We start from the raw sequence: 9014 nt of genomic DNA, 5'->3' as shown, positions 1-9014 counted from the left end.
ACCCCGCGCCGATTCTTCGGAATCAAGGCGCCAATGGGGAACACGTGTTACTCGTGACGCATTCAAATTCACGCTGTGCGGCGCAGTGTCCGCAGTGAGTTACTAGTCCGGCTTCACGTCTGCGCTGAATAGTCAGCGCTCGTTCGCACGGCGTATGCGTTTCGTCGTCGTTAAATACACGTCCGCAGCGAGAAAGGCTTGCTATACGAAACACGGAAAGGCTCTCAGGAGTCGCAACACCGAATATCTCGATCACCGTGTTTCGCGAGCGGATCTCGAAAAGTTCGTGTAACGGCGAGAACGTAAAACGAGCCGCGCTTGGTTCTGGCTCCCACGCAATACAAACACAAATACAGAAACAGTGCGCGAGTGAAAATTAAATGAACAGTTAGGCGCGGAAACCCTAAACGATTCGATATTGTCCAATAATGAAGCAGGGAAGTCTATAAAGTTATAGGGAAGTACGAAAGGCTGGCCAACGACTGCGGTATTACAACAAATATACACGTAGTAACAAACAATAGCTTGACGTAAATGTGAGAAATACAGACACATAGGACATAAAAGCATGAACACGAATATAAAATAAATTGTCTCAGTTTCACCCGAAAGGCGAAGCACCAATTGCGATAGCAAATTAGTAGAGAGCTATGCGGAGTAAGGATAGTAGTTTTATCAGCTGTATAAAGTTGGACATGCAGCAGCACCAGCAACATGCAGAACTGTTGTCGACGCTGTCGGCGTTTTGCCCGCGTTCGCACCGAACGCGCGCGGCTTTGATGACTGTTGCCGGTGCCTCTGGGGGCGGCTCGGAGGTTTTCGACGAGATCAGAACGGGACACTCGTCGAGCGGCGTAGGAAGTCTTTACCACCTTATCGCCTCGCAACGTTTTATTCCGATAGCAATTATATGGTCACTCCAAAGCGGGTTTCTGCCGTCGGCGTCGCCGTCGCCGTGAGGTTGCGTATGACGTCAACGGCGATGAAATCGTCGTAGCGCGCCGTGTGCTATATGTGCGAGTGAAAGGGGGCGAGGGACGCGCGCTTTCACGGGGAGCGAACGCACGGCGGAGAGCCAACGCGCGTTCTCCGCTGTGCTCCATGAAGGGCTGCAGAATTAAGCGTCTCTTTCTTCCTTTACAATCACCATATATATCGAGCACACGCGACTTCTTCCGTCGCGCGAAAGGCCATGGGCGGATGGGAGGGAGGGAGGGAGGGGAGGCGATGTTTAGCTGCGGCACCAAATGCCTATTTATATAAAAACATTGCGAGGCAAGAAAGTGGTAAAGACTTCCGACGCTCCTCGACGAGTGTCCCGTTCTGATCTCGTCGAAAACCTCCGAGCCACCCCCCAGAGGCAAAGGCAACAGTCACCAACGCCGCGCGCGTTCGGTGCGAACGTGGCAAAAACGCCGATGGCGTCGACAACAGTTCTGCGCGTTGCTGGTGCTGCTGCATGTCCAAGTTTATACATCTGAGAAAACTACTATCCTTACTCCGTATAGCGCTCTACTAATTTGCTATCGCAATTGATGCTTCGCCTTTCGGGTGAAACTGCTACAATTTTTTATATAAATACGCATTTGGTGCCGCAGCTAAACGTCGCTACCCCTCCCCCCCGTCCTCCTCACGGCCTTTCGCGCGACGGAAGATGTCGCGTTTGCTCTCCGCCGTGCGTTCGCTCCCCGTGAGAGCACGTCCCTTGCGCGCTTTCACTCGCACATATACAGCATACGGCGCACGGCGACAATTTAATCGCCGTTGGACGTCATACGGAACCTCACGGCGACGCCGACGGCAGAAATCCGCTTGGAGTGTCCATAGAATTGCTATCGCAATAAAAGCAACAAAACTTCTGTGTGACAAAGCGTATTGAGAAAACAATTATTTTGTTAAAATACTGCAAAATGATGAATTTCGCCAATTGGTTGAAGTTCATTGTGAACAAGTATGCCCAGATAAGACAAAAACAAAAACACACACCCAGGAAAAAAAAACACGGAGAACACAGCGTTTTCTGTTCCGTGTAGCCTGCTTGTGTTTTCTCCTTTTGCAGTTTTTAAATACCTAATGGAAACAATAAATGCTCACAAAAGGTAAAAAGAGTAAATTTCTTCTGCGAGGATGACCACTTGAATTCCGGCTAGTTTAGCCGCGTTTGGTTTTATTACCTAAGCACGATTGCAAAATTATTCTCTGGAAAACGGAGCGACGTACCCGGTAACGTTACATGGGTGAAACATATTTAGAACAAGCACACCAGTTTGCGAAAGCTCGATTAAGTCGTCATTCGCAAATTCTGGACCGGAACCGCGAGACAAGTCGATCAAGCGAACGGCACCCACCAAGCGCGCCCGCAGTCACTTCGTCGTCTTCATCGCTGCAACCGACACGCCTAAAATCATATACGGGCGCTGCATTTTCACTCGATTTTTGAAACAAAAATTAAAGACAGAGTGAAAACGCACGGGCGCAAACCCGACGCAAGTTCAGCAACACGAGCTCGAGCAGTGCCAAAAGGACCACTTATGCAAGGTCCGGGCCAATTCGGCCCGAAATGCATATGTGTATACCCAACAGATGGGGAATAAACATGCGCATGCACGTATACAAATTCCAGCAATCGTCCTCCTATATTGTTTCTTTCTTCACTCATCTATTTATCCTTCTCGTAAATAAAGACAGTACGTAGCTACAGAAGATGCGCTCCCAATCTGGCGGCGTTAAGCTTATTGTTCCCGCAGATGTCACGCACTGGTAAGACCAGGGGGGGATGGGGAGTAAGAGAATGCGGACAGCACAGCGACACACGGTCTATGCCTGGCGACCTCGCGAAGAACAGCGCCGGACACGTTCGCGACGCTTGGCGTGCGGCAAGCGGGACGCATAAAAGCCAGAACCTTAGCACGCCCCCCCCCCCCCTCTCTCTTTCTCTCTCACAACCTCACTAGATCACGGCCAAAGCACGCGTCGCATAAAAGAATCAAGGCCCGTACCCGGGAATCCCGCTTCTTGCAGCTCCGAGGCAACCGGAGGGCCGATCTCCTAATAACGCCGATACACCCCGCGGAACGACTGCGGCCGGCTTTCTTCACCCCCTCTCTCACTCTCCTCTCCCCTTACCTCCCCGTGCTCCCCATTCCTCCCCACGCACCCTCGTACTCGGTCTCCGTGCCGCGCAAGCGGCATAAAAGTGGTCCGCTCTCCTAATATCAATAATAACGCTCGCCTCGAAAGAAAGGGGGGATTCCACCACCACCTCCGCCGCCGCACCCACCGGGCTCGACCGTTGCGTAGGAATGCTGGGCCTTGGTGGGACGATGACGCGCGCCGTTTGCTTGTACTGGAGGGGGGGGGGGGGGGGGGGGCAGGAAGACGCAAAAGGCGCGCCGCTCGTTCCCAGCTGGGCTCTTAGGCGAGCTGAATTATAGATCAGAAGCTTCCCGCCGGGTCGGTTTTCTTCGCCTGCGATACGCGGACGGCAGAACAGAGGAAGCTTTCACTTCGAGACAAGCGGCGGAGGGCAGCTGGCTGCGGCACTTGGCTTCTCCCGCGGACCGAGTGCTTCTGAGGTTGAGTGTCTTTCCTACGTTGACAAGAGCAAGAAGCCAGTTCAGCAACGGAACTAAAAAAGTGAGAAATGAATAAAATAAAACAAAAATAAAAATGTAAAATAGAAGAAGTAAGAGAAAAAGGCGGAATAAACGACGACGGGTGGGCGTGGTGTGTTTTCACTTCTGTGCAGGGTGTAGAAGAAAGGGGAGAGAGCTGCTGTACTACCTACGGCATACTTGGACGATGCGAGGTGGAATTGTCACTGCCGGTCCCCTTTTCAACGAGGTCTGCAAGTTATGTACGTCGGTGGAAAAAACCTGGTACTACAAGCTCTTTCTGGTGCACTTTTCAGCCGTATTCAAAGAGCTTAAAGTTGATGGCGGAACGCGACAGCACGAAGGGGAGTAAAAAGGGTGCACGCTAGACTCTAGTATACGTTTGCTGCAGTCTCTGATGATTGCTGTAGTCCCGGTCCTTGCTGTATAGTCCCCGGTCGTTTGTTGCAGTCTCAATGGTCTTCAGGCACCATCAGACAGATTTTTATGAAGAAACGAGTGGGAGAGTATACCATTTCAGCAATGTGCCACAGATTTGCGGGGAGAACACCGACGTATATCGGAAGCATCGACCAATCATCGACGACCAAGTCACGGATCGACTCCTACTTAAACTGGCCCCCGGACCCCCACGGACTCAGTTGCGGGAACGGCACGCATGCGAACATGGTTTCCAACGTGCTCGTATTTACTTGTCTGCAGGTGAGACACGACACTTCCTCACTTAGAAGTAATCATTTGCCTCTGATCGTCATGCCGAGCCCCCCCCCCCCCCCCCCCCCTTTCGCTCTCTAGCGTTGCTGGTATGTGATTGTTGGTCTGCGTGTCTCAAGCTTATCACAAGCGGTGACGTCGAGTTGAATCCGGGCCCCGGTTTGACTACAGATGAAAAACTTGAACAGATTTTGCAAACGTTGAAAGACCAGAGCAAGACGTTAAGTGAAATTAAACGTGATCAGAGAGCAGTTCAAAAAGAAGTGAAAGAAAATGTTGCAGCTATAAAACATATTGAAGACCGCTTAGCTAAACTTGAGTCTTCTTTTCCTAAACTTGATGACACACCGCGGACGGTGTCTCGTCTAAATGAAGAAGTCACAGTGCTATCTCGAAAAGTTGACGATATGGAAAATCGCCAGCGCCGCAATAACCTTACCATCTTCGGTTTGCCTGAACAAGACAATGAAACACAGGCAGATTTATCAAAACTGATGCAGTACAAAATATTTTCTGTGATTGGTACTTCCCCCCGCAGCATTGAGCGCATGCACCGTCTTGGAAAAAAGCAGTCAAAAGCACGACCAGTTATTTTCCGCCTGTATGACTTCAAGGAAAAGCAGGAAATTATGCGCAATTGTCCCAACCTGAAAGGCATGAACGTTTCGATAAGCGATGACTTTTCAAAGAGCGTGGTGCACAGCAGAAAGTATCTTTGGGAAAGCGCTAAAAATGAGAAGTCGAGTGGAAAGCGAGCGCGCCTAGTTTATGACAGGCTTTATGTGGACGGCAAGGCGTATTACTAGGATGATGACACGGCCACACGTAGGCCCTGTCGGGAGTCTCGTCTTCATGACAAAAACAGCAACATAGGCGGCAGAGAAAAATCCTTCGAGAAGGGAAACAGCTCCGACAGCAGTGAAGAGTGTCCCTGGCAGACTAGTAGTTTTAAACGTTAATGCACGGAGCATATGTAACAAGTCTTCACTTTTGGAAGCTGTCCTCATGGAACATGAATCGGATGTCGTTATTATGACTGAAACCTGGTTAAATTAATCAATTGAGAGTGCTGATTTCCTTCCTCCGAACTACACGGCTTGTCGAAAAGACCGATGATCCAGAGGAGGAGGTGTTTCTATTGTTTATAAAACTTCAATGGTCTTCGTTGAAATTGCATCCCCTCCAGAACTGGAGTGTATTGTGGGTACTACAGAGATCGGTGGTTTGTATTTCGTAATTGTTGCAGTATATCCCCCCCCCCCCCCCCCCTCGGCACCACCGAAGAATACATGCTATTGCTGAATGATTTCTTACTTGAAAAGTTTGGCAGCAGCAACTGTAAGATTATAATGGCGGGAGATCTTAATTTACCGCATATTGACTAGGTCTATTATTGGGAAAGTCAAAATGATCAGGCCATGTCTCGTGTTTTTCTGAATCTGGCTTTTTCCCCTGACTTAACACAAATAGCAACTATGCCCACGCAAACCTACGAATTAGGAGAATCACTACTTGATTTGGTGTTCTTGAGCAGATCTGTCATACAATCCAAGTACTGGTGTGAAGTCTTAGAAGGGATTTCTGACCACAAAATGGTGATCACGTATGTCTCTACCACATATAACCGAGCAGAAAAGAATAAAACTTTGCTAGTCTCTGATTTCTCTCAAGCAGATGATGTTGCAGTATTGGACCATTTCGAGGAAGGTTATGATGATTTCAGCCACTTTATTTCGCTAAATACTACGTCAGTAAACGATGCTTGGGAGAAGTTTAAAAGTGTGGTATTGGAATCAATAGAACTATTTGTTTCCAAGCGCCCCAAGAACGTTAACAGAAAAAACCCATGGATTACACGGAAAATAATTCATAAAAAGCGTCTTCTGAAATGAATGAGGTCTAAAAAATTCTTCTCTACAAGAACACGTCATTGTATTCATTCGGTTTCACAGGAACTTAAAGTGGAAATTATTAAAGCTAAACATTGTTACCTGAATGAAACACTTACCAACTTTATTAAAACCTCTCCGGAAAAATTCTGGAGGTATATTTCAGGGCCCAACTCCGGAATTCAATTTCTGACAAGTGAAAATAAGTCCCTCACGAACAGCTCTGAAATGGCTTGCCTCTTCAATGAATATTTCGAATCAGTTTTCACGCGGGATGATGGTTCTACACATCAAACACTGAATTCCATTAAGCAGTGTATATCTGAACCAACTATTAGACTAGACGGCATTTCGAACCTGCTCCTTAAACTAGATGAGAAAGAATGCCCTGGCCCTGATGAAATTCCCGACGCTTTTTTAAAGAGATACGCCGAGTGGTGCTCATGTTTTCTTTCGGATATCTATACTAAATCTCTAGAATCTGGCGACGTTCCGAGAGACTGGAGGCGGGCTAAGGTAGTACCGATTCACAAACAGGGTTCCAAACATGATGTCACTAATTACCGACCAATCTCTTTGACAAGTACATGTTGCAAAACGCTAGAGCATATCTTAACCACCCACCTAACTAAATTTGTGGAAGAAAACGACATTTCGGTTAAAAGCCAGCATGGTTTTCGCCGAGGGTACTCCACATTCACTATTCTCACTGAGGTTACACATGAAATCAGTCAATGTATTGATGGAAGGGGTCAAATAGATATTTTCTTTATCGATTTCCGCAAAGCATTCGACATAATATCCCACCGAAAGTTGCTTATGAAGCTGTCTTGTTTCTTAGGTAATACTCAGCTATTAAAATGGATTGAGGCTTATTTGTCAGAAAGGGAACAATTTGTTTCATTAAGTTCTGTTTGCAGTACCAATAAATCAGTTCGATCGGGTGTGCCGCAAGGATCTGTTATAGGCCCTTTACTTTTTTTCATTTATATTAGCGATATGGGAGCAGGTTTTTCGCCACAAATAGCCATCAAACATTATGCAGATGAGACCATTGTATATGCTAAAATATGCACTCCTAATGATCAACAGAAGCTTAGTAACCATTTACAAAAAGTCACTCTCTGGTGTGACGAGTGGCAAATGGAGCTGAATGCATCAAAAACTGTTGGTATGCGTATGACGCGTAAAAAAGATCCTTTAGTTTTACCCTACAGCATTAACGGAGCTGAATTAGCTGAGGTTAAGGAATTTAAATACCTAGGGATTCATCTCACACATGACTTGAACTGGTCGGTACATGTCGACAACATCTGTAATAAGGCCATGCGTAAACTTTGGTCATTACGACGAAAACTTCACGACGCCACCCCAGATGTAAAAACAATGGCCTACAAAATGACTGTACTTCCTGTACTGACTTATGCAAGTCATGTTTGGGAGCCGTACACTCAACAAAACACACTAAAATGTGAGCGCGTACAAAACAAGGCCTTCAGGTTTATTTTTAACACATACGCTAGAACCCAGTCCGTCACCGAACTTAGAAAATAGAGCTGGCTTCATGACTGTCAAGCAGAAAATGCAGCTTAACAGGCTGACATTCTTCTGTCACGTATTAAGCGGAGACTATAAAGTAGACTTAGAAAAACACATCACGTTAGAGAGACCTGCTAACCCCAGAACAAAGCATTCAAAACATATTAAACCACTTAATTATAGAACAGAATCATTCAAAAATTCGTTCTTGGTTCGAAGCATAGACGATTGGAACAACTTGCCACAAGATATAGTAGAGTGTACTGATTTACAATCTTTTGTTAAGGCTGTTACCCATTATTTGTAAACGGTTGAGAATACGTTTTATTGTTAGCTGTTTGTCGGTTGCAGTTGTTTGGTGCATTACTTCTTGTTAGACCATATAGTGGTGTAAACTTGTTAATTGTAACTAATGTTGTTATTGCTTCATATTTGTTTATATACTGTGCCTTCCTATCCTATCTTGATTGCTTTCTATTGAATTATTTAAACATGCACTATGTCTAGTTTGTAGATGACAGCAATGTCACCGCAACTCCTGTCTTGGCTTGTGCTGACAGTATGAATAAATATAGCAGCTTAATTTTTTGCCACAGTTACCGGTATCTATATAATCGTTGCTTTCGGTTAAACCACTGGTATGCAGTGCTACTACAAGTTGTGTCGAAAGGCAAGCGTACAGGTGGGAGATTTAAAGAAAAATACAAAAAGTAATCAATTCTGGTCATTGTACTCTCTGAGAGTAGGTATACAGGTGAAGAGCAAATCGAAAGCGATAAATTGACACATGTTTTGTTTCTTACAACTTTGTAGCGCCTTCATGCGAATGTGCCAAATACAGTCTGTCACCAGGAGGGCGGGCCTCGTCAGGAAAGGAGCCTTTAGCCTCCTCCCTGAACTGGCGATGTGTGCTGCTGTACGACGTTGTACGTAAAGGTGGAACTCAACAAACTCAATAAAACACACAACACCGTGACAAACACAACTAGGTCTGGGTACCGGATAACCATACCAGCTCTGGCACCGACAAATATTTCACTGTTGTGTGTTTTTTGACTATAAACACTTGAAACAAGCTTTAATATTTAGGTGAAACGTAGTAAACATGTAAAATTGGCAGGATGCAAGGCCAAAGATGACTGCAATGCATTCAGAAAGCGACTCAGGTGCTTGCTTACTTTCTTCCGAGCCGACCTGCATTTGCTCGGAAGTCACCGATAGCAATGCGTAAGAGAGCGTAAACACATTCTTTATTAAT

This window comes from Dermacentor silvarum, chromosome 6 (assembly GCF_013339745.2).
Source record: "Dermacentor silvarum isolate Dsil-2018 chromosome 6, BIME_Dsil_1.4, whole genome shotgun sequence".
Taxonomy (NCBI): Eukaryota; Metazoa; Arthropoda; class Arachnida; order Ixodida; family Ixodidae; genus Dermacentor; species Dermacentor silvarum.
The sequence above is the reverse complement of the archived record's forward strand: the minus strand, read 5'-3'. Positions refer to the sequence as shown.